Below are 26254 nucleotides of genomic sequence, written 5' to 3' on the forward strand. Positions count from 1 at the left end.
TGGTTTAATTTTTTTTTTAAAAACAATCCACATGGCTAAAAACATAGAAGAGCATCCCAAAGTTTAAAGAGTAAAAATATGAGAACAAAACAATCTCACATGGCTAAGAAACATAAAAGAGCATCTCAACTTACTTCTATAAATAATAGAGGTAATTTGACATTCAAAATCATGTAGCCTTTTGGTGAGCACAGCGAACTATTCTTTCGCTTCAATTGAGCTCAAATTTTAGGCTTCAATCGAACTTCTAAATTTTTTTTGAGTTCAGGCCTTTTTGAGTTCAAGTTTTAATATTATATTTTGAGTTCGAGTTGAACTTGACAATTTTTAGCTCGTGAGTTTTTTAGGCGAGTTGAGCTTACTTTTAAAGTTTTCGAGTTTGAGTCGAGCTCAGCAATACTCGAATTTGACTTGACTCGTTGAACAAACGACGTCGGTTGGTTTAATTTTTTTTAAAAGAAAAAAAGTGAACCGGCGGTTCAAACCGGTTTTGTCGGTTTTCAGCCGGTTCACCCCGATTTTACAGGTTTTCAGCCGGTTCATTGCCAGACGGGTTTTGTGAGGTAATGTACCAGACAGGCCACGATTCACGGTTCAATCGGTTGAACCGGCCGGTCCGGTCCGGTTTTATAACCATGATCATATATTTACCATTATCTTCTAACAATAAGCATAGATGTCACAACGTATATGAACTTCTAAATAGACTTTATTATCCTCATATAAAAATCTTAATAACGAGTTATCCTTAAATTAGCCATCACTATAAGAAATTATAATAATTGATTATGCTTATAATATTTCGGATATGTATTATTTGTAATGGTAACTATGACTATACTTATAATATGCCATCACTATAAGAAATTAGCATTACAAAATGTGAATCTTTATTCAACTGTAGGAACTTGAACGTTTAAAGTAACATAGATGTATGTTAATTAATTCTTCACTTTTTCATTTTGTACGACTTTTTCAAATCTAGTCTAGACTGCATAAGCTGTAACACCCCAATTTAGGGGCTAAATTTTAGAAATTATAAAGTATTGGATTGAATTGGTATTTTGGAAGAAATTGAGGATTAAATTGTAAAATTTCAAAGTTGACAATCCGTTTTATAAAGTACAAAAATTTAGTGGCTAAACTCATGATTTGACCATTTTTCTTTAGGAGAAACTATAAACCCCTTCCCCATGCGCAGTTTCCAGATTGTTTTCCAGTTTTCCTCTTCCCCTCAACTCACCTTTGAACTCTGATCTACTCACGTCCAACCTCCGATCGATGAACAGAAACCACCATGTGTTCGTTATAGACCGATGAACAAAAGTCCTCAAATCTCTCGTTGTAAATCGACCGTTCGTCGTTAATTTCAATCAGAAGTATCTTCGGTTTTAACTCGATTTCAATTGGTTTTCGTTGATTCACGACGATCCGACCATCCATTTTTGACACCTCCCGCACCATCGTGTTCCTTACATCGTTTCGCATCCACCGGTGTCTTCCGTTTCTCCGTCGTCGGTGCGCAGGGGTGAGAGAGTCAAAGTTTTCGATGTTTCGGAATCGAACTCTCCACCGTTTAAAATTGTGAACCGAGCTTGGTAAGTGTCTCAAAATGCCTTAAAATAATTATTAGGAATTTTTCGAGAATTTTCCGACACTGTATCACTGTTCACGCGCCGAACGCGCCACCACTGCGCGTAGGGGGTGTTAATTTTGTAATTAATTTCTGTTAGGGTGATATTTGTGTAAAATTCAGGTGTTTGTTTTGTATATACTTTTAGAAGGTGGTAATTTTGTAATTAATTTCGGTTAGGGTGATATTTGTGTAAAAAGGTCGACTGTTGACCGTTGACATGCATTGACCACTGTTGACCAGAACTTTGACCGTCGTTGACCGGGCGTTAAACGACCTTTAACTTTGATTGGGTATACCTATTTGACTTTTTTGATGTCTGAATCTTTTTTGGGGTCCGTTTCGTCAAATTCGAACTCGATAAGTTGGTTTTCACTGATTAATCACCTGATTCGATTTATTTTTCGGAATTAAGCTCCATTTTTATGTAATTTGTTGATATGTATCTGAGGAATTATTGGAAATTGATTTCAAATCGAGGACATTCTAATGAAATTTATATAGTCGATTAGTATGACACAGAAATTGAGGTAATACTTTACTATCTCTTTATGCTTTATGGAACATATTGATATTGATAAATGCATGAATAAGATAATGTTGGTATCATTTGTGTAGTTAATTAATTTTTGCACTCGATCCGAATACGGTAAAAATTTGGTTATTGATTATGGTTCAGGCAACTTTTATAAGAAATTGAGGGATTGTTGTAATTAAATTACAAGTTATGTGTTTAGTGATAAATGAATCAACCTGGATCTGCAACTTATAATTTATATCATCAAAGGTTAAATGATTAAAGGTACAAACGTGAGAAATTGCGAGGATACTCTAGTTTGGTAAAATTATGAAAAATACCCTTTTGTTGTAAAAATACAATAATTAACCCTGAAGTTGATAAGAAATTACAAAATTACCCTTGAGAGGGAAAAGTAGCGAATTGACCCTGAATGGACAAGTACTCAAGAAGTTATGCTTAAATTGATGAATTACTATCGTTAAGTTATACGTTTATACATAAAATTTCTGATAATTCGTAAATCTCCGGGTTATGAATAAATACATGAAGAACATTTTATAGATGGTGCTATTTTGTTAGAATGGTTAGAAATGACTGAAGTAAATGATAAGTTTGGACTAAATAATAAGATCGGACGGAAGGAAATGATTGAAATACACTAGATCTATAAAATGACCAAAATACCCTTATGGCCTAAACTAAGTAGATGTCTTGGATTAATTAAGGAATCCAAATAATCATGAGTGTGGTATTGCTCTTAAAAGTTATGGATCACATATTAAGCCGAGCAACCAATGCTAGTGTTATATCAGTACCAGAACGACATAGATGTCCCTTGAATGCGTGTTTGACTTCTCAAGTTTGGCTCGATGATAAGTTTGGAAGTATTTAGCTCAGCTCAACTCTAGATCGCATTCAGTACTAAGAATTTGATATTTTTACGAAAAAGCAACCATGAATACCGAACTAAAATGAACGGAAGTACAATATGTATCAGTAATTCAGAAAACGTCCGAATTACATTGGAAAATTCTGAAGTAACCAGATAGAAGTGATTGTTAAATGAACGAAGTAACCTCAATGACCGAGTCTAGAAACATGTTGAACTTACATGATGAATTATCCTTATGGGTCATGAACCATGAATCAAGTACGTTAGTATTTCCTGTTATCGTTGAAAAGTGGAAATGAAATAAAGACCACTGGAAGATCTACTCAGTGATGATTACGAAGATGATTTATGAACAAGATTGTTAGTATTAAAGAGTGAATACCTGGAAAGGCAATAAATTGACGGGTCGACATGCATTAGTTTGAGAGTTATTCAGTTTGAATTATTCGATAAACCGATCGATCAACATGGATTGTAAATGTCTTGAATCTCTATTTTTATTTTGTTAGATCAAATCGTTCCAAACATGCCGAACGCTTTCCTAATGTAAATGAAAACATAGTGGGGTTCTAAAGTATAAACCTTAAATGTCTGATTAGATCGGTTAATAATTGATTTTCCTTAATAGGACCTTGTTCCTGGAATACGATCAAATTGCACGAGTTTCATGTTATCCTTACTGATAATTACAAAATGCCTCTGAAAAATACTTGGATCCTCTAGTGTGTTCCCTATGTACCACATAATTGTTTTATCTGTTTTGAAATATGGTACATTGAAATCTATGGTTTATTGTTTATTGATACACCGACTTATCGGTGATGGTTTATGGACTATGACTAATATATGATTATTGATTTTCACTTATATATGATAACGATGATTATGGATTTATGGAAATTATGTTTATTGCATAAATTGTATTTTGAAATACTGATTTTGGATTGGATTGAATTACGGAGGTATAGCTCTGATCAAGCTGGTAAACCTTACGGACCTAATGTGACTCTTGGGTAGGCTCACGGGCCCCAAGATGCTCCATTAGGTTGGCTCCCTTTGTTGTGCTTAGAGTAAGCCCTACGACCTAAGGATACAGGCCCCAAAGCCTATCCTTAGATGGCTTCCTTTTTGCTGTGTGCCTAAGGTAAGCCATACGACAGTTCTGGGGAACTGCGGATAGTGTACAGGAGAAGGGTTTAAACTAAGAGTTTCAAAAGTTAAACTTCATTATGATTTTATGATGATTTACTGAACTATTACTCGTTTATTGTACCTACTATGGTTTTAAAAGATTTATATCTTTTCACTAGTTTTGATTGGAACACACTAGACGTCCTATTCAATCTCCTGAAAATGTCATACTTTGAACGCTTCCTATGAACTGTGATCTTCATGGCTTCAACTTGATGAACTACCGATGGAACCCCAGATTATTCCGCAACTGGTATACGTCTAATTCAATAAGGAAATTATATGGCTTTCCATTTATCTGCATGTCATGTAGTATCATCTGGTAGTTCTGTATTACTGAGCTTTTCGAAGCTCACTCTATTACTCACCATTGCAGGTTAAAAGAATTGTACCAGTGCATATATCGATATCAATAAGGGAATTCTTTCGGCGTTGCTTTCAAAGGATGGTACATGTGATTAGGGGGTATGTAGATTGTTTTCTGAGTATGAAAAACTGTTTTATTTCTGAGTAATAATAAATCATTTTATGATTTTACATGTTTTAAGAAAAGTTTTAAATTTTTCGCTATTTTTACAGTGGGTCGCTCCAGTGGCCCTAATGTGACACTCCAGATTGGATCTGCATCGGTCTGAGGGGTTACATAAGCAACATGGTTGAAAAATTATGAAAACTTCAAAGAACATTTTAAGTTATTTAAGCATACAGCTGCCTATGGTGAGTAAAATAATGCAATATGAACCAAATCATTTAAAAACTTCTCTTGTTGAAAACCCTTTACCTGCTGCTGCAAGTAAAGGAAAATAGAGACAAAGTAAGGATCTTTGTAAAGGAAAACAAACCTAAACAAACTCCAAAGATCCTTACGAAAAAGCAGAACCCAGAAGGCATAACTTAAAAGAAAAATATTGAAGTAATAGATATAGAGAACCATACTCATGCCGGTAAGAGCCAAGCTAGACCTGAACAAAACATGGAAACATCCGTAAAGGAACACATGAAATAACTAGAAGAGTCAATGTTAAAAAACATCAAGGTGGTGCCAAACTAGAGCGACAAATACCCGAGGTGGTAATACAAGAAATAGCTAGGGCAGAGAGCAAACATGTTGCAATAACAATATTGGAAAAGGGCGGCAGTGCTAAAGGAGAAGGAAAAAAAAAGGAATAACTTAGGAGCAGGAGGTCCCATTCGATCAAATAATGAAGGCTCAAAACGAGTGTTAAGAATTAGGAAGCTTTATGCCTTACGGCCTTCGAATAAACCCAAAATCACATACTGGGTGGATTCAGTAGCTAATCGGTTGAATTCCCTCACACCTCCAGGCCACGACACTACAAGTCCAGAAACGAGCGATTGGAAAAATTCAAGGAAGGCATAAGTGTTGAGGATTTTGATCATGAAAATCAAGAAAGTGAAATGATGGAAGTCGAGGTTCAAGATAGAACACGTTTGTGATGTAGAAAAGCAGTTAATGCATCCATAAATAATTTTTTCAATGATTAAGTTACTATTTTGGAATTCCCAAGGGGCGTCTAGCCCTTCATTTAAAAGAATATTTAAGGACATTATCCGAAGAAACAAACCTCAAGTGGTGGCACTAACGGAAACCAGAACCAGTAAAAAAGCAGCAAAAGACGTTATCAAGAAATTGGGATTCGCAAATTCCTTTCAAGTTAAAGCACAATGTTTCAGTGGCAATATCTTGATATTTTGGGGGGAGAATATAGATATAGAAATACAAGAAGTAGCCAACCAATTTGTACATGCAAGATGCAAAACAAAAGAAAGCAGTATATGGTTGGTATTTTCTGCAGTCTATGCAAGCCCACAAGTAGAATTAAGAGAGCTACTCTGGGACAAACTAAAACAACTTGATCCTGGTAGTAACGAAACATGGGTTCTAGGAGGAGACTTCAATGCAATTTTAAGCTGGGACAAAAGGAGGGGAAGATCTCCACGTGGAAATGGTACAAGCAAAGCCTTCGCGGATTTCGTCTTTGACTTAGGACTACATGACACTCGTTTCGTAGGTCCTAAATTCACTTGGAGAAGTGGCGACTTGTATCAAAGGTTGGATAGATGCTTAACCAAAAAGGGATGGCACAAACAATATCCAAATTCTTTGGTTACACACCTTGATAGGATGGGGTCAAACCATCGTCCTATAATCCTCCAAACAAAAATTGAACTAATAAATAAACAAACCACCCATTTTTCTTCATATCCACATGGAACGATCATCCTCTTTTCAAGAAGTTCTTGGAAAATAATTGGGACAACGATAAGGACGCAATAACAAATGTGGAAGAATTCAAAGCTAAAATATCAATTTGGAACCAAGAAACCGTTGGTCACATCGGAAGGAAGAAAAAGGAGCTTCTCGCAATGTTAAAAGCCATAGATAAAGCATTGGACAAAGCACATTCAGGCTTTCTAATTGAACTTGAAAAACAATTGAAAATAGAACTCGACATTATACTGGAATGAGAGGAAAAACTTTGGTTCCAAAAGGCAAGACAAAAATGGATCCTCCATGGAGATAAGAATACCAAAATTTTCCATGCATCCACTATGAATAGGAGACAAAAAAATACGATTGTGGCACTTAAAACAACAGAAGGAACATGGTACACTGATCAGGAGAAATTGAAAGCAATGCGGATGAATATTACCAAAATCTTTTCACTAGTTCGGGTGTAAACGGACATGGGTATGAGGTGCGAGGAAATTTCCCAATTATTGAGCCAAAATCAATGAAGCACTACTATTGAAAGTCACTATCAGGAGAGTGGTGCTAGAGATGAATCCATGGTAAGCACTGTGGGTGGACGACATGCATGCAATATTTTTCAACGGAACAGGAGGATAGTAGGTGAATCGGTTTGCCAACTAGTCAGAAAATTCTTTGAGGATGAAACTCTAGATGACAGTCTAAACCGCACACTTCTTGTCCTACTTCCAAAATTCAAATCCCTGAAGTACATGAGGCAATTTCGAACAATAACTTATGTGGAATATTTACAAAGTAATTATGAAAATCTTGGTTAATCGGATCAAACCATTCCTTCTAGACTAGATTTCCTACACACAGGCTAGCTTTGTACCAAGCCGCTCTATAACGGAAAACATTATCATTACACAAGAAGTGGTTCATTCAATGCGAAAGAACATAGGAAAACAAGGTTGGATGGCCATAAAAATCGACCTTGAAAAAGCTAATGATCGATTAGAATGGTCATTCATTGAGGACACACTTCAGGACATTGGATTACCGCACAAATTAAGAAGATTGATCATGCAATGCATGTCCTCAGTATCTACACAAGTATTATGGAATGGATCCACAACAGTCTTTCAAAGCTATGAGAGGCATCAGACAAGTCGACCCTCTATCACCATACCTATTTGTGATGTGCATGGAGAGGTTATCTCAAGCAATAAACGGGGAAGTACAAAATAAAAGCTTTGGAAACCTTTTAAAACAAATAAGGATGGTCCAGAGATCTCACATATATTCTTCACCGACGATATGATCCTTTTTGCCGAAGCATCAACAACCAACTAGAGGTTAGAAAAAAGGTTATTAAGCACTTTTGTTTAGCCTCCGGATATAAAATTAGCATTGAAAAAAACATCTTTTTTTCAATGAATGTAACAGAGGGTGGGCGAAAGTCAATAAGCGAGGATTTTTGGTTTTAAGGAGGTAAAAGATCTAGGTAAATACCTAGGAGTGCCTCTAATTAATGAAAAGGTGACAAGAACCACTTACCAATACCTAGTGCAAAACGTGCATAAAAAGCAGGCTGGTTGGAAAGCCAAACAATTTTCTCTAGCAGGACGAATCACCTTGGCCAAGGCGGTGCTGGCAGCAATACCTTCTTACACTATGCAATCCACTTCCTTAGCTGAAGGTATATGCTTGGAAATAGAACAAATTATAAGGAGGTTTGTGTGGGGTAATTCAGAAGTTAAGAAAAATAATCAACCTTGTGAACTGGAATGCATTATGTAAACCAATAATGAAAAGAGTCATAGGATTGAGAAATATAATACCACAAAATGAGGTTTTCACATAAAAGTCGTATTCCAGTTACTCAGGAAGAAGAACAAATTGTGGGTTCAATTGTTGCGATCAAAATACAAATGGAAGGATAATTTACCGGTAAGCATCAAAAGAGCAAATTGCTTAAATATATGGAGATGGCTGACCAAAATTTGGGAGGATGAATGCTCTAGAGTAGTTTGGAATATAGGTAATGGCCAGTCAAGAAAGTTCTGGAGGGATCTGTGGTTGCAAGAAATTGGTCCTTTAAACAACCATATCACGGGCGACGAATTTCTGAGTATAAATTCAAACTCAGCTGCTTCCATGGTGAATGAAGAAGGTGAATGGAAGTGGGATGAAATTGAGCCTTATCTTTCACAATGAATTCTTGTAAAGATTGCAGAGATCAAACCTCCGCTAGCCTCGTTCCAAGATGATTCACTAGGATGGAAATGGAACATATATAGAAGATTTTTAGTTAAGTCCGCTTATGAATCCCTTACAAAGCAAGAAGATGACGGAGAGGAAAAGATATGAAAATGATTGCAAATCACAAAGGGACAAAAGGATCAAGATGTTCTTGTGGTTGGTGTTAAGAGAAGCAATACTAACGAATGGAGAAAGAGTGTGCATACATATAGCAACCGATGCAAGCTGTGGCAATGGATGGGAGAACGTGGATCATATACTACGAAAATGTCCAGTGGCAAACTCATCATGGATTATTCTTATCAAAGAAGATAAATGGGCAGATTTTTTCTCAACAAACATAAATAAAAAAGAAAGGAAAAGGTAGTATAGAGAAGCATGATCGATCCACATGGACTGTGGTGTTTCTGAATTAGTATTATTGTTTCTTGATTTTAAAAGAAAATAAAGTTTCAGATGAGTTGAAAAGATATAATAAAATAATAATTATAATTTTAAAAGAAAAATAAAAAATAAAAATATTAATAAATAAAAAAAAAGGGGTTTTGAATTGTTTAAAGAAGTATAATGAAATAAAAATTAAATAAAAAATAAATAAAATAACTAAATTGGGATAAAGAAAACTTATTGTGAAAGCAGGCTCAGACTTCAGGTTTGCCTCAAATTCTTCGAATCATCGAAACAGATTTTTAATTCAAGATTCACGTCGGCTTACAAGGACAATTTTTTGTTGTCAACTCGGAATATGTCGTTTCAACAATAATTGATTCCGATCTTAGTTTCCTCTTAGCAAACAATTTTGCTAAGTGTCTTATGGGGAAGTCAAATATGCTTCAATAAGCAAATCATTCTTCAAACATTAACCATAACAATATCAGGACCAATGTCGAAATTGTTTTAATTTGAAAAGTAAGCTCAGAAAACAGAGTGAAAGTACGAAGCAATTTAAGTACCTTACAATACTCACGTTTGGAATTGAGCATTCGCTTCAGTCTTCGACTTGAAAGAAAATTAGTTAAGCATGACTAAAGTCTTACTTAGCAATTGTTGAAAACCAAATTTAAAGAAAAATAAAGGGGTATGCGAAAAATAGAGAGAAAGCTAGAGATGAAAAGAAGATTTTATTCTCATATGAGAGAGATATGTTTCTAGGGTCACCCTTAGAGGGTATTTATAGCCTTCAAATTCTTAAAAATAAGCTAAAACATCTTAAATCCTAATTAAAACACTTAAAACTATTTAAACTAAAATAACTAAAACAAAGATAAAATATAAAAATAATATCCTAAAACTTAATTAAAATACTAAAACCTATTTAAACTAAAATACCTAAAACAAAGATAAAATATAAAAATAATATCCTAAAACTTAATTAAAATACTTAACCCTATTTAAACTAAAATACAAAGATAAAATATAATGTTTAAAATATTATCATAAACTTGAGTTTAATTCAAATATGAATTCCATAAACATGTTGTCAATCCATTCGTGCTTCTAGAAACGCTGATTGGATCTACTAGAAGGTTCTGACGTCATTGTCTCGTCGGATGTTTCATGTCTGAAATCATGCCACTAATCCAGCTTCGATTCCGAAAATTAAAAAAAATACAAAATTATGTCCTTTTTGTGAATTTTTTAGAATCTGACGTCCTGCACAGAAAATGAATCAAAACGAACAATTAAGCCACAAAAACCAATGATTAAGGAGTAATTTAAAAGTAAAATATTAACTAAATTAAGCACTTATCAGGAAGGGTGGAATTAAACACATATGGTGCAAAGGACAACTCGACAAATCTATCGTTATTGTGGAGGTGTTATAAGAGATAATACGGGCCAATGCAGATCGAGATTCTACAAGTTGATTGGTTCCTACTCGATACTAGAGGCTAAGATGCGGGTAGTATTGGAAGGATTAAAAGAAGCCTGAGAACTAGGTACAAGGAAGATAATAGTTGAGGTGGACAATAAGGAAGTATGGAAGAACATGCAAAGGAAAGAACAATCGCAACTAGAACTCATGCTGGGACATCATATTTCTATGATGCTGCAGAAGGATTGTGAGGTCAAGACCACCCACTTGTTTCGGGAAGGAAATCAAACGACGGATAGACTGGCCAAGATGAACCTAACAGGAATTGGACATCTATGCAGGTTCACTACACCGCCTGTTGAATTGAAGGAACAGTTGGACATTGAAGGATGCATTAGTGATTATATTAGGTTAGTTTTCTTTGTTACCGAAAAAAAGCAATGTCAAATAACCAGCCATGTTATAATGGAAGGAATCAACTTTCTCTTGGTTGCATATGCCCTCTTGGCCTTTGCTTCCTTCTTGGTCTCGGCGTTTGACCCCAGTCCTCTTTAGGACTTTTGTGTGGCTATCGATGACCCCAATAATGGCGGTAGGCTCATGATGCAGATGCTATTCTTAATAATATTGTATTGGATGATATATTATTAGCTAACTTGTCTTTCGTGTTGTGTTTGTTAATGGGAAGTTCTACAAGGAACCAAAGCTCGCTGTAGTGGATGACTTCTTCTCCGGCCTCAACATACCTGGAAATACATCGAATCTGGTTGGATCGAATGTAACAACTGTCAATGTTGATCAAATTCCAGGACTTAACACTCTCGGCATATCTCTTGTTTGAATTGACTACGCACCTTATGGTGGCCAAAACCCTCCTCAAGGAACTGAGATCCTGGTTGTGGTACAAGGCACACATTATGTTGGCTTTGTTACATTCAATCCCAAGAATTGTCTAATCCCTAAAATCCTATATTTCGGAGATGTTTTCGTTTTCCCGATTGGTTTGATCCACTTCCAGTTCAATATAGGAAACACTCTGGCCGTTGCCTTTGCCGGTATGAGCAGCCAAAATGCAGGGGTTATCACCATTGCTAACGCTGTCTGGCTCAAACCTACCAATCAATCCGGATGTTCTCACAAGGGCCTTCCAATTGGACAACAATGTGGTTACACATCTGCAGTCGCTCTTCTAAAGAGACACCTCAAAAACCAGAAGCTTGTTGCTAGTTTTGAATAACTTTTCCACTCATTTTCCTGATTGAAGTCATATTATTTTACCTTAGTATGAATCAATAAATGAAACTCGGCATTTGCACACATATTAGGTTTGAGGTTGTATTGTTCATTCATTCATTCGGCATTTGCATACATATAAACTAGGAAGTAGTAGTGATGTTTCTGTGATGTCACGATATTAAGATAGGAAGCTGCCTTAGTTAAGGAACCTTTAAACTTTTTTGATGATGTTCAATGATGATAAAATTTAAACTATGAAGTATAGAAAATAAGTGTATTAGACTCTTGTTGAGATTAGAATTTTATGGTTATTCTTAACACTATTGGTTGTATGCTTTCAATACTTAGAGACGTTAGAAATTTGTTGAACCTTGAATAAAAATTGTAGCGATATTCAAACTCCTATAAAAAAATGATAGAGGTGCCTATCTGGCTCTAGAGGAAAAAAGGGAACAAATTACTAGAGGTGCCTATCTGGCTCTAATTAAAAAAAAGAAAAAAAATTACTAGAGGTGCCTATCTGGCTCTAGTAAAAAAAGAAAAAAAATACTAGAGGTGCCTATCTGGCTCTAGTAGAAAAATGTTAGAGGTGCCTATCTGGCTCTAACAAGAAAAAAAGGGTGCTTAATTGATATTTGAAGCTTTACTTTGTTCAGTACACTAGGGGAATTGGTGTTTGCTCCATTCTTTTCTTCAAGTAGGAACGACATTTGTAAAACAAAGAATTCCCTAAAAGAATGAATAAGTGGAGGGAGATGTAGCTACAATACATAAAATAATAATTGATAGTAAGGTCGCATTTTTTCTAATTTCACTAAGTATAACTGGATACACCCAATATTCACATAACATCAAACTTGTAAGCTTTAGTCTTGGCAAGATGACATCGCACTTCTGAATTAAAAAATCACACAATACTATGAAAATTTATGGCAGCAAAACAAAATTTTGAGAACTGAAAAATGAGTTTAAAATTACTTAGCTTGGCAGCATAGTTTTATTTTTTTTTTCATTCCATGCACTGTAGTTGTTTGAGGATCATATTTCCAGCATTTTAGTATAAATTGCATCATATGCATCATGATAGTGAGTTGGTATTGGCCTAATGTGGCTAATTTTACTGTGACAATATGATACTTATGAGCAGTTATGAGTTTTGTTTCCCCTAGCTGTTGGTACTCTTTTCCTCCACTTAAGATTAGGGAGGTTTTTAATGAGGTCAACAGTCTAGGTAAATTTTATGTTTTATAAAAAAAATTCAAATTTTATGTTATATAAAAAAATTCTTGTAGAAAAATAATACTTTTGTATTAGTTTAAAGTTCCAACAAAATTTAATCAAAAAAAGTTTCAACAAAATACACCATAATTAATTTAATCATGTTACAAAGTTCAACTCATACAATAGTTCAATTTACTATCATAGGTCCAAAGATAAATCTTTAACAAACATGAAACAACTATTATTCTTTTATTTTTCATAAAGATATATCTATAATCTAATAATTGTTATTCAATGAATAATTAATTTTTAAAATACATAATCGTAATCGTTTATTATTATTTTTAGCAGCTTGGTTAACTTAAATAATTTAACCTTAACGATTTAGTTAATTAACATATAAAATATAACAGTTATACTTATTAACAGTTATGATTAACAATCATAGATTAATATGCATACCTCCCGTTCATGTGGTACAATTTACATGCACTTACTTTCACAATTGAAAATCTTATGAGAAGATTCGTTCTTAAGTCAACTCAAACACAAATAACTTAGTGAGAATATTTTTTAAAAGCCTAAATTTTAAACCCTAAACTTAAACCACTTAATTAGAATTGCTCTTGCATTTAAATGGAAATTTAAGTTAAAAGTCCACAACTGTACTCAACTTTGATAAAGAGTACAAACAAAAGAGTTATAACAAATAAACACTTAGGTTTAGGGGTATGATAATTCTCCAAAAGAATTACTACCTCTATCTCATTAAAATTTTATTATTGATAAAATTATGAAAAATATATTTTTATAATTTTTAAAAAAAAAAGTTTAGAAAAATTGATTTTTCAAATGTTAATAAGGGACAATTTTAATAGGACAGGGGGAGTATTATTTAAGATTGTTTTTACATATGTTTATGTTTGCAATTCAACAATCTAAGATCATATTGTAAGCACTTTAGTATAAATTGCATTATATGCATCGTGATAGTGAATTGGTAAATATTGGCCTAATGTGGTTAGTTTTACTATGAAATTGCTTATTAATAATTTACCCTAAACTAATTACTAATTGTATACACTAATTTTTTGTCTCATTTTATTTTAATAGTTTATTATTATTATTATTATTAAATAATTTAATTTACAACAATGACCCAGAAGGCCCAGATACAAATCCCGGAGCCCAATAACTCGAATGCCCAGACGAGAGGTCCAAACCTGATCTGGCCCAGATCGCCCAAGACTAACCCTAGTGTAGCTAGGATTTCTAACCCACCTTATCTCCAGCCGTCGCCGCTGTTGGGATTGAAGATAAACAGTCGTCACTGCCGACGCTTCCACTACCAGGTGACCCAACCAGCTGCTGCCGACACTCTACCGTTGCCACGATGCCTCACCAAAGATTCCAGAGGCCAACTACCCCTCAACACATCGAAGTTCTATGGTGAGTCACCACATAGTTTGGTGACTCACCGAACTTCACTCTTGGGACCGGTCCGAGAAGAATACCGGGGTGGGCTATAAAGCCTGGCCGTACCTGCGAAAGAAGAAAACACACATAAAAACAAACAGAGCAAGATCGATAGCCACTAAAGATAAAAAAACAGCAACACTGAATGAAAAAGAAGCAACCACGAACAGCGACAGAGACGAAACCACATCTATAACAACTAAAAACAAACAAAAGGAAAAGGAGGGAAGACTTACCATCGTTGGAGTTCTTCGAAGCATCACCGAAAAACTGAAAATTCGGAGGTAAAATATCCATATCTAAGGTTTTTGGTGGATTTTTTAGAGAAAAGAAGTTTGAAAATAAGATTGTGGCTTCTTGATCTACGGTGGCTGGTGGCTGTCGGGTTTCCCTCTGGCGAAGGAAACCGAAAGAGAATGAGAGAGAATTTTTCATCTTTCTCTTTAAGAGAGAGAGTGAAAAAATGAAAATGAGGGGAAATGGCCCTTAGGGCCTGTTATTTGGGGTTTAAATACACTCCCTCATACGATGTCATTTTGGGGGAGGGGTGTTTGTGTAAATTCCCGCTTGGGTAAACCACACGCTTAGTCACTCCAAATTTGTAATTGTTATATTTTGGTCACGAAATCTAGTTTCTAAACATTTTAATTTCGTTTTATATTTTTTTTAATTATAATTTAGTTACTACCATACTTATAAATATTTAGGGGTAAATACTTATTTTGTTCACGTATAATTTTAATAGTTTTATTTTAATCTTGTATATAGGTTAAATCACTATTTATACATATATTTTATGATATATCTAATGTTGTCCATTAATTTTTATATTTTGTAATTTAATCACTAATTTTTATAATTTTCAATTTTGACCATGAATTTTATATATTTTGCAATTTAATTCTATAGTTTTAATTTATTTTATTATGGTCATTATAATTGTCATTTTAATTTTATTATCCTTTAAATTTCAATATGTTTAAATTGGTAATTTAAATATTATTTTATTTTAGTCATATATATGTGTATATATTTGATTAAATAATAATACTTATTTATTTTTTAATATTAAGAAAGGGTTGTCTTAAATTAATTGGAAGTTCTATTCTGATATTTTTAAATAAATAAAATACTATATTTAGTTCATTTTTATTTAAATTATATTTTTCAGGAAAAAATATTATATTCTTATTAATATTTATTTATTTATTTTAATATTGAAGAAAGGGGCTGTCTTAAAATAACTAGATGTCATTTTCTAATAATTTTAAATAAATAAATACCCTATTTCTAAAACCCTAAAAATATATATTTTTACTTTAGTTTTTTAAAAATTATTTTAATATATTTTCATTAGAATTATTTTATTGAATATGAAATAACAGGATCTTAAATTAAATTGATATTCGAATTCTTAAATTTCCAGTATTAGAGACAATATATAATTGACAGGTACCAATTTTTGGGCGTTGTGGGGGTGCTAATCCTTCCCCAAACGTAACCGACCACGAATCACTTTTTATTTCTAAAAAGAATGAATTTTTGGTTAAACGCATACTGGTTTATCTTTTAAAATGGTGTTTTCGTAAAAACTATTTTAAAAGGTGATTTTTTAGGTATTCGACCTACCTAATCCAAAAGGTTGATGGCGACTCTAAAGAATTTTATAGAAACCATTTATTTTATTTACCTTACTTTTCACGCCAAGAAAAATTCGTGACCCGTCGACTCCACTGGGATCCTGGTCAACCTAAGTCGATTATATATTGTCTCTATAGTTGGAAATTGAGAATTCAATTTTTAATTTATGATTCTTTTGATTTCTTTCAATTTATACTCTTGTATATTAATATTTCATTGATTTTTAGGTATTAATTTTTTGTGTGAAAATTTCTCCTCACACACATCACTTGCATTGCATAACATAAGTTTTATAATCAAGCTTTTCCCTTTTTAAGTGGGAGTGAAAGCGACGTCTTCGTGAGAATTTATTCTCCGTGTCAGACCTAGCAAGTAGTTTTCGGGGTTCATATACTCTATATCTTTTTGAGAATTTATTCTTTGTGTCAGGCATAGAGAAATGTGTCCCCTCGAATTGAACTCGATCCGCTTAAGTCTGTAGTGGACCAGGATTGAGGGTTTGGTAGCCAAAGGGGGCACCAACAAGGACAATTCGAGTACCTTTCCCTTAGAACTGAAACCCTGCATATAATAAACCCTAGAAATTCACCCTATCTAAGACAATGTCGAAACTTTATCCGTAGGTGTACACAAAGGAGAAATAAGCTCTAGCTTTTAATTTATTTGATTCAATAAATGCATGTGAACTAGTAATCATGCGGTTAGGTTAATTTTTCCAAACAAAGCATGAAACTAGAAAACATGAGGTTAAGATTTATATATAGATACTATGATAAATAGGATCTTTTCTTTCAAACAATTGGTACTAACTATTTTATTTTTTATTTTTTATTTTTCTATGCATTTTATTTTGCTTTAACTTGTTTATATTGATTTCTTTTGTTTGCATTGCATGATCATGACATGATAAGAAGATATTAATTCGAGAGTGGACATCAAATTGGAAAGTTTTCATAAATGAACAAAAAGTTTTATGATCAAGCAAACTATGACGCAACCAATGAATGGCGTCCTGAGGGAACTCCAAGGATAAAAGAGAATTATGCACCCAAAGATCGTATGTACGTTGAAGAGAAAAATGATATACGAGAAATAAAAGAGCAAATGTCCAAGATGATGGGTAGAATATCTGTTTTAGCAAAAGGAAAAGAAATTCCTGCACAAAAAGAGAGAGTGCTCAATGAATATAATCCTGCAATTTCAGATATGCAAGGGATTTCTGATCTTAACCAATTTGAAAAATTACATACAGTCATCATTCGTATTCACAAGTTATCTGGAGATATCAAGGAAATGGTGACAACTGTAAAAGCTCCCAGAGATGAGATGAAATCATCGAAGTTTAATTTGCTCCCTACGTCAGGAACTCTGATTCAATCCAAGACAAAAGGTGGTTCTCATTTTGATGTTATCCCTATATCATATAAGGAGTTTTACGAGAAGCTACTTGAAGCACAAGAAGCATCTCCGCATTATATGAAACCATTCCAACCTCCGTATCCGAATTGGTATGACATCAACGTTTATTGTGAATATCATGCCGGAGCTTAAGGATATACCATTGAGATTTGCCTTGCCTTCAAGCATCGAGTCCAAAGTCTTTTGGATCATGGAATACTAGAGTTTATTATGAATGATCAACCTAGTTTGGTCACTGAAGATCCTATTAGATTGATACCAAAAGTATTCAGTGGTAAGAGTATCGGTAAGGGCATCCAAAAGAAAGAAGATTTGTTGAGATCTGAGGCTCAAATACGTCATTTAAAGATTGAAAACGATAAATTAAGTACAGAAATGGAAACCATGCGTGTGGATTTTCAAAACACCAGTCAAGCCTTTAAAAATGTTGGTACAGAAAATACCCCAGAAGAATGGATAATAAGGGTCACCAAACTAAAAAAGAACTGCAAAATACATGAAGGACGAGCCAAGTAGTTTTCTCGTGATTTACGAGTTGCAGAAGAAAGAAACAATACAACTGTCATTGAATTGAGAAAATATCAAGCTGAAAATCAAATGTTAAGAAGGGCCATAGCCAACAAGGAAGCATCATATCAGATTAATCGATATGGGATTGATGCTGAATTAGAAGTCACTAAGACCAGAAACAAGACATTAATGAAATGTTTAGATGATTATAGATATCTTGTACGAGAACTTCTTGAACACAAAGGCTCTCTTACAAGGGATAATGAACAACATTGTCTACAACTTCGAGAATTGACACAGAAAATGAAAGAAAAAGACAATATCATGAAGGAAACTGTTACCCAAGCAAGCAATGTGGCTCATAAAATGGTTGACTTAGCTGGCTTCACGAGAGAATTAAAGCAGATTGATAACTCTACACCTGAGCATGAGTGGAAGTTAATTTGGATTTTAAGGGAAATAGAGAAGTTATGAGTGAAAGTTATCCCCTACATGTAAAAGTTTTGTTTGATGTATTGAAACTTTTGTGTTCAATGAAATCTGTTTTAAGATTATCACTCTTGAGTAACACCTTTTTCATACATGCATTTTCATTTTGCATCTTTGCATTTTCATTTTGCATTCATACTTTTATGTTTGTTTTTGCATTGCATAGTATTCATTCCCATTTTTCATTTCTGCATTTACATTACATTTTTATTTATTTTAGTATTGTTATATGCATTAGTTATAAAAGTATGTAAATAATTCATGAAAGGTTTTGTAACAGTAAAATCGAAATCATTTATTCATATTATTGTACCATCATCATGAAAATAATGGAGCAATCTTATAAAAACTACAAGATCAGTTGCCAGAACAATTGACAGGGTTACCTCAAGAAACAAGGAAAGAAGCATCATAAGATGGATCGAATCAAATTATTCAGGGGATGGCATCTGATAAAGAAATGATAACTTCTGAAGAGCAACCATGCTATCAGATTAATGAGTTGAGAGTGATAACATACCCCAGGGCATCCCACTCGAACCCAAAGAATAACCTCATTAATTATTCACAATATGAGGAAGGATTCAAGAGGGTGGATGAACCAATTAAAAGTATGAAAGTTTTTAATGCCTCCCACAAAGAACTAGAAGCATGAGAACTCAGCTTGGTTTCAGATTTGGTTATTCCCCATGAATTCAAGATGCCTGATTTTGAGAAATATGATGGCACTAGTTGTCCCCTAATCCATTTAAAAATATTTTACAGAAAAATGGAAGTATATTTCAATTCTGATGATTTGTTAATTCACTCCTTCCATGATAGCCTCGTTGGGCCAGCAGTAGTATGGTATAATCATTTGAATCGAGAGCAGATTAAAAGATGGTTTGATATAGTTGATGCATTTTTGGGACAATATTGGTATGTTAAAGGCTTAGCTCCAACACGTATGGATCTTCAAGGAGTAAAGATGAAAGCCAGTGAATGATTTAAGGAGTATGCCTTAAGATGGAGAGAAGTTGTAGCACAAGTTCAACCTCCATGTTAGAAGAAGAGATATCACATATGTTTTGTGATTCCCTTCCCGCTTCTTTCCTTAAGTTAATGCTGGTAAATCCAACGAAAGAATTCGAGAATTTATTGACAAATGGAGAATTAATAGAAAATGTAATCAGAGAAGGAAACTTAGAGGTCACATCCAAAAGCCCAATTGGTCAAAAAGTGAAAGTTGATGATGTGAATGAATGTCGCATCTAGAGTCCCCGCACTCACAAAAGAAAAATAGCAACTAGTTGCTCGGATCGACCAAAGAAAGTCACGCGATCAAGAAATACTTTGGAGGTGTTCCAAACTTCCATCTTAGATCTCTACCCTCATTTGATTAAAGGTCAGTACATCACACGAAGACCAATGAAAATGCCACCAAACCCTTATGCTCATAGCTATGATCAAGGTAGTGTTTGTGATTTCCACTTGGGGGTATCTGGGCATTCTACAGGCAATTGTAGGTCACTGTTAAAAGAAATAAAGATGCTCGTTGACAAGGGAGTCTTGACACAAGAAATGATCAAGAAATGGGGGGCAAATAAGGATGAAAATCCTGGACCAAGTACACACCCGACATTCGAGGAATGATAGAGCAAGCTTAATAAACAAGTAGAAGTTGTTATCTACCACTATAGTACCTTTCTATTTTCAGCATCTTGTTTGAACTTGTTTTTATTCCTTTCTCCGCCTTTTGTACAATAAATAAATTTGTGTTGCTTTTAAGGTTATGAGCATTGAGTCAATTTTACAGTCTTGCAGTTCTTTGAATATCATCTGGATTAAAAAAACTCTTCATAATTAGAGTTATAATCCTTGGCAAAATATCAGGATTGAAAACCAGAAAAACAAGGACCCTTGACCTTACCTCAGATGAAGTATACCCAAACACTATCCTATTACAAATATGAGATAGCCTTCTCCTATTGAAAAGAATTGCGAAAATGCTTGGTATTTATATATATATAAGCATACAACATGGGGCATCATTGGTGTATTACATTACAAAACTGACTAGAGTATTTTTCTATTGAGAAGGTTCAATGGTGAATGTAATCTTCACAAATAGGTAAATCTAGTTTAATTCAGTTGATTGGGAATTGAATTCTAACGAAGAGGTTTTCTGACTTCCACCAAAACACCTAGACTATAACAGGTTCTTCTTAACAAGCTTAAGAAATTGGAGCTGTATACTCATATTATATTATTATATACAATAAAGCTTGAGTTATCCCCCAAAAGCAATTGGTTAATAGCCCCGACTTTATGGATAATATTCAACTAATCTGCTATGTTCGAGTTGTCCCTCTAAAGCAATTGGTTAATCACCCCAGCTTTATGGATAATATTTAGCTAACCTATTATACTATTATATGCAATAAAACTGTCCCTCTAGAGCAATTGGTTAATCGCCCTGGCTTTATGGATAAGTTTCAACTAGCCTGATAAAGGTGATTATATTATTATATACAATAAAGCTGAATTCTGCTAGCCAAAATGGCAAAAAGTTGCTAAATAAAAATGGACTAAGGGAGTTGCGAAACACCTGTTATAGTCAGCCTCACACGAGCACTTAGAAATTTCATTTTTAGACCGATATTTTCGCACTGCTTTTGCTAGAGTTTACAAAAATTACACAAATGGAAAATTTCAGAGAATTGAAATAGAAGTATTCCAGTAATTAGTTATACAAGTTACGTCATTTTGTACGCATCCGGTTAAAATACCAAGTTCTTAAAGTGATGCATGTGACAAAGTTCACAAAGAGCGAGAGAGGAGTGACATCTTAAATGGATGTAACCATAGAAAATAGGAAAGCCATCCTGAAACCAAACCAAATTCTGATACTTGTCAAAGAGCTATAATTCTCAAACATTAAAGAGTTGTTGATTCTTTTTGATATTCTTTGAATTCATGCTTATGATTTAATTCTATTGTGAACCTGTAAGAAGTAATATTCTACAAAATTCTTTCATTCTTTGATAAAGAAAGGAAAAAAACATTTTCAAACAGGACAGTCTCAAATGAGGAAGGTCATTGAAGCAAGTTGATGCCTATTCTACCCCTATTATAGAAAAATAATAAGTGATGAGGTATTTCACATTCTTAAAGGCAAGTGGTCTGAATGCCAGAAAGTCTGGAGAATTAAACTTGTAATGCTCTCTTGTGACATTATCAGCAACTCGTCAAGAAGGATTACCCTATTCAAAAAGGGAAATATCTCAAAGTATAGCGAAAGACAAGAATGCGACCAATCAAGAAGAAAATGATCACTCATTCAGAAGATACACATATCTCAGACATTTCTATCAGAAAGATTAATCACTTCTAAGTTTGTGATAACATGAAGAAAATTCCTCAAATTACTTGATAACACTGCTATTTAGTGACATTAGAATAAGAGTATTCAAGATTAACGGATTGGGGCACGAATAAAGCCACAAGTATCCATAATAGTGCATTTTCAAAATTGAACCTCGTGAGGATAATGATATTCAAGTCAAACACACGTTGAGAGTGAACTAGAAGCAAAATGTTGGGGCATTTTGAAGGCCCATTTCATACAGAAATGATCTATGTGGGGCATTTTGAAGGCCCACATCAGTATGAATACTTGGCCATCTTTGAAAGCCTATATTAGCAAGAAGCAAATGTTAGGGCATGCTGAAAGCCCATTTCAATCAGAAATTGGAATATTAATGCATTTTGAACGTTTGTATCAGCAAATACCAGGGAATGTTGAATGCCCATTTCAATCAGAAATTGGAATATTACCGCATTTTGAACGTTTGTATCAGCAAATGTTGGGGCATGCTGAAGGCCCATATCATCTTATGGAAAAATAATTGCTTTGAGCAAATATTTCCAATAAGACATAAAGGAATAAAGAATGAAAATGGTGAAACAGTGACAGTGGAGCTGACTATACATAATTGCTTTGTTCATCAGGCAGTTACATTAGGGTCCTGTTGTTGAACAAATATTTACTTAGTAAGTATGGTTTCAAATACGCAATCTTCTTAACCATTTGTCACATGATAGTGTTTTCTTTGTTAAGCTAAATCACAGTTGAATGGATAAAGATGGTCCCCAGCAGACCATTCAATCCAGGGTTCAGTTCCTCAAGATCTCAGCTTTGAATTTGGTCTTTCATGTGTCGGTGATGATTGAAAATATTTCTTTAAGGTTCCTGGTAGTTAGTTTCAATCATGTTGTTGAGGCTACGAAGCCGTTTTTCACATCAATTTTCGCTTACATGATGACATTGAAGAAATAGGCTCAACTTACGTTACTCTTATTCCCGTTGTTACTGGGGTTATCATTGCCAGTAGGGTTGAACTGAGTTTTCATCTATTTGGTTTTGTCATGTGCATTTCATCTACAGCAGCAAGAATTCTATGAACCTCCTTCTATACATAGCTCCTATAGCTGATGTGTTTCTATTTCCTACAACACTCAGTATAGAAGAAAACATGATCGGTATCACCTTTGCCCTTGCCCGAGATGATATCAAGATCAGTTGGTATCTCTTATTCAATTCGGCACTAGCATATTTTATGAATTTGACCAACATTTTGGTCATGAAACACACCAGCATCTCACTTGTATTACCACTGACTTTTTCTCTTGGTGTCTTTGTAACATCATACAAAAGCTCTGTACACTATGAAAGAGCTTCACTGACGAAAAATTTGTGCAGAAGCCACAGGAAAGGATGAATGTGTTGTCAAATATTTTATGAACATCTGGGCAAAAGCCTCAAGAAATGACGAATGTGTTGTCAAATGTTTTACGAACTAGTGATTATGGTGCTGAACCAATGTTGCAATCATATGGCATTTCCATTTATGAACCCAAGATGATGTTTGACTTCTTCCCCTAAGGTTAGAAGTTAAATATGATGAAGATTCCACATAAGGAAAACTAAAATTTTAACAACAAGAAACTAGTGGAGCCAACTAAGATTGAACAATAGGTTGTTGTTAAACATCTCGACATGATATGGTTTGAATTGCCTGGTCGAGATCTAATTAGATGTGGAGACATTAAATGAATTAGGATAAATCCTCCTTGTGATGTGTTTCAAGAGTCAAATCAGAATAGACGTCGATCTCCTAATTAATCTCTGCTGAGTTTAGCATATCTACATCTACATTCTTCAAAGATGATAGATTCTCTTCTCAAAGATGAAAGATTTATTGGATTTCTACACAAGTTCAGATGAAGAAAACCAAATTTATCCATGACAAAATGGGACATCAATGTCATAATTCTGATTACGGCAAAAGTTCTATAAATGAAACATTTCTTTTGAGACTTTAATGAAATAAAGAAGACACAAATATACAAGTTGATCAAATGGTTCTTCAGAAATGAAAGCTTGATAGCATAAGTTGCTACACTGATATCCAAAGGTAACCTTGGAAATAAATTGTTAGGATTTTCGAAAGCTCAAATCGATAACCAGAATGGTTTGCAAAGAGGGGTCGGAACGGTTTTGTGTTTAGGGAGTAAGGAGATTGAAAGATAGAGAATTGCACAGTGATTTATAGTGGTTTGACTTTATCAACCAAAGTCTACGTCCACTACCTTAGCTCATCACCAAGGATTTTCCAACAAATTCACTAATTTGTTCTTTCTTTTGAGGATAAAGAGTAACCTTACAAACTTCCTAGTTTTTCCGGGCTAAACTAGAACCTTTCCCTATATTTTACAAGGGCTAAGCTAGAACCTTTCCCCTTTACAAAAGGATAAAAGATGTAAACAAGAAAACCTCTCTAAGGTAGGTGTTTACAAGATTGAGCTCACAAGAACAAAATATTTACAAGAGAAAGATGAAATAAGATTGAAAAACTCTTCTCTTGTGTTTGATTGCTTGGATAGTTGTTCTCTTACTTCTTCAAGTGTCCTTAGCTTGTATTTATAGCTTGGAATGTGTTTGAAGTCATATATAGTCGTTGGGGATGTTTTGGAGCCGTTTGGAGATGAGAAACAATTAATAAAACAGCTTGGAGCGTGGGGGGAATCGGTACTCCCTCATAGGGAATCGGTTCCCTAAGTGCAATCTATTTTTTACTGTTAGACAGGGGGGAATCTGTACCCCTGGACAATCTGATTTTTCTTGGCTTTGAAACGGTTCGAAATACTTTGTAAAATTGTTTAAAAATAGTTAAGTATAAAACACAATTTTACACTTTAGTAAGGATTAAAATGAACTTTGAAAGACTTGGAGTAATTATTTGATATTCGAATAATTACATCGAATATACTTAGACTCTAATCTTTAACCCCCTTACTTTAACACTTCTCCCCTTTAACACCTTAACACTTCTCCCCCTTTTTGTTAAATCAAAAAGACTCTAATCTTTGAAGTTCAAAATAACTTTGGAGAGTAAGTAGTAAGTTTGACATTTTAAAAATCATTTGAAAAAATCAAAACTCCCCCTCAATAAATACATTCCAAATAAAATTATGCTTTTAGGATCTTGACACTTAAACAAAATTGAATTTCAACAAAGAATAACAAACATGTTAATAGAACATGAAATTCAATACATCCAAGTCTAAAATACTTTATGCAATATCAATTATTGAAATTAAGTGCATGTGCATAAAGTTTTCCAAAAATGTTATGCATTTGAAAATTTTGATATCAATTGTTAGAGAGATATCATTTTCATTTAAACCACATGCATAAACATTTAAATTTAGGTCAAAAATTTATAAAATCAAAATTTGAAAAGTTGATATCAATTGTTAGAGAGATATCATTTGCATTAAAACCGATTTGACCAAAATTTTATTATGATGAACTAAAAATTCTGAAAAATCGTTACAACTTTAAAATGTTCATCATAATCATCTTTTCAACATACATGAGATTAAACAATGATGCCTATTAAAACCAAAACTCATGCATGCTTAAAATCAAATGAGCAACCAAATAACCAAAATTAAAAGTATTAAGCTTAGAGGTTACCCATTCTTTTTTCATGTGCGGCTAGAGCATCTTGAATATCATCATTTTCATCACCATTGCTCCCACACACCTACAAGAGACATTTAAGTAGATTTTGGTATCCAAATTGCTTTGGATCCTTGAACGTTAGTTTTAATGCCCCTTGTTCCCTTAGGAACCCATACTTGTCTAATTTTAAAACGTTTTCCTTTCTTCAAATGAGAAGTATGTTCCAAATGACCATGATAATGACAATGTGAGCATATTGTCATTATTGAACTAAATGAATTATTTAAAATGATTTCTTTTTCTTTTATTAAGCATTCAAGCTTAACTTTTAAATCAAAATTTTCTTTTTTAAAACTATCAATTTTTATTTTTGAAAGCTCTAAATCCTTTTTCAAAAATTCATTTTGGCTTTGAAAATCTATTTTTGTTTTCAAAAGAAAATCGTTTTCGATTTTAAATTTTGAAATCATTTTCTTATATTTGGAGTTCATGGTCTCAAACTCCGAATATAACCTATTAAAAGCATCTTGTAACTCATCAAACGTATATGAATTAAATTCATTTGAATTAGAAGATACCTCAGGCTCTTCATAAGCCATTAGAGAAACCACCTTTGTTGGTTCTTCTTTCTTGTTTCCATGGATTTCCTCAAGCTTATTCCAAAGCTCCTTGGAACTTGAACATGAAGAAACCCCTTCATAGATTTCATGACCAAATGCACAAA

The 26254-nt window shown here is 33.8% G+C and overlaps 1 pseudogene; it reads left to right on the forward strand.

Annotated features, from left to right (window-relative positions):
- LOC120185268 overlaps positions 1–11839 on the forward strand; it is an 84303-nt pseudogene extending 72464 nt beyond the window's left edge.
- Positions 11840–26254: the final 14415 nt, after the last annotated feature.

This window comes from Hibiscus syriacus, unplaced genomic scaffold, assembly GCF_006381635.1.
Source record: "Hibiscus syriacus cultivar Baekdansim isolate YM2019G1 unplaced genomic scaffold, ASM638163v2 tig00113096_pilon, whole genome shotgun sequence".
Taxonomy (NCBI): Eukaryota; Viridiplantae; Streptophyta; class Magnoliopsida; order Malvales; family Malvaceae; genus Hibiscus; species Hibiscus syriacus.